The following is a 772-nucleotide window of genomic DNA, read 5'->3' as shown; positions in this document are numbered from 1 at the left end:
TGTGGTGTGCTTGTGCGTGAGGAGGTGCGGTCAGGAAGAGGTTAAAGAGGGAGCAAAGCAGCGGGAGGGAGGCAGGGGTTTGAGGAGAGTGAGTGAGAGAGGAGAGACGGGGCGGTGTGTGTCAGTTGTGCCGGTGGGTGAAAAGGAAAGAGCAGTAGCAGCAGGCGGCTTGTCCTGGGTAGTAGAGCCGAGGAAAGGCGGAGGCCAGGCTGCCCGTGACAAGTAGAAGAGGCTTGAAGGAGAGCCTGAGTACTGCCTATGGCCACACCACCCTGAACGCGCCCGATCTCGTCTGATCTCGGAAGCTAAGCAGGGTCGGGCCTGGTTAGTACTTGGATGGGAGACCGCCTGGGAATACCAGGTGCTGTAGGCTTTTGCTTTTCCTCCAGCAGGGGTCACTCTCCTCCTCCATGGCTCTTTCACATTCACTTTTACCTCCCCGCTCTCCAAGCCCTCCTGCTGCACACCTGCACTCAAGCAAACAACCTTTTCATCCCCTGCTCGTTTGCCAGCTCGGCCCACTCACAAACAAATCAGCCCTCTCAAAATACAATGCTAGCTGCTGCATCGGAACACTCACAGACAGAAGAGCAAGAAAAAACTCACAAGAAATGCATGGCTAACAAATCAGGCGCTCATTTGCAGCTTCACCAGGGAACACAGGTATCTCACCCCCTTCACCAAACAGGGCTTAGTGCTTGCTGGCAAATCCCTTCTTGGCAATCCCAGAGGTCAGGCGTTACCTGGAGTTGGCCACCAGCTTTGCACACAT

The 772-nt window shown here is 55.3% G+C and overlaps 1 non-coding gene across 1 annotated transcript; it reads left to right on the top strand.

Annotated features, from left to right (window-relative positions):
- Positions 1-254: 254 nt before the first annotated feature.
- Positions 255-373, top strand: LOC149457179 (5S ribosomal RNA). The gene has a single exon (XR_016313743.1). It is a non-coding gene; the product is annotated as a 5S ribosomal RNA (ribosomal RNA).
- The last annotated feature ends 399 nt before the right edge of the window (positions 374-772 follow it).

The sequence above is a fragment of the Staurois parvus genome, unplaced genomic scaffold (genome assembly GCF_062004578.1).
Source record: "Staurois parvus isolate SC_StPar_1 unplaced genomic scaffold, SC_StPar_1.0 ptg000333l, whole genome shotgun sequence".
Classification (NCBI taxonomy): Eukaryota; Metazoa; Chordata; class Amphibia; order Anura; family Ranidae; genus Staurois; species Staurois parvus.
The sequence above is the reverse complement of the archived record's forward strand: the minus strand, read 5'-3'. Positions and strand labels throughout refer to the sequence as shown.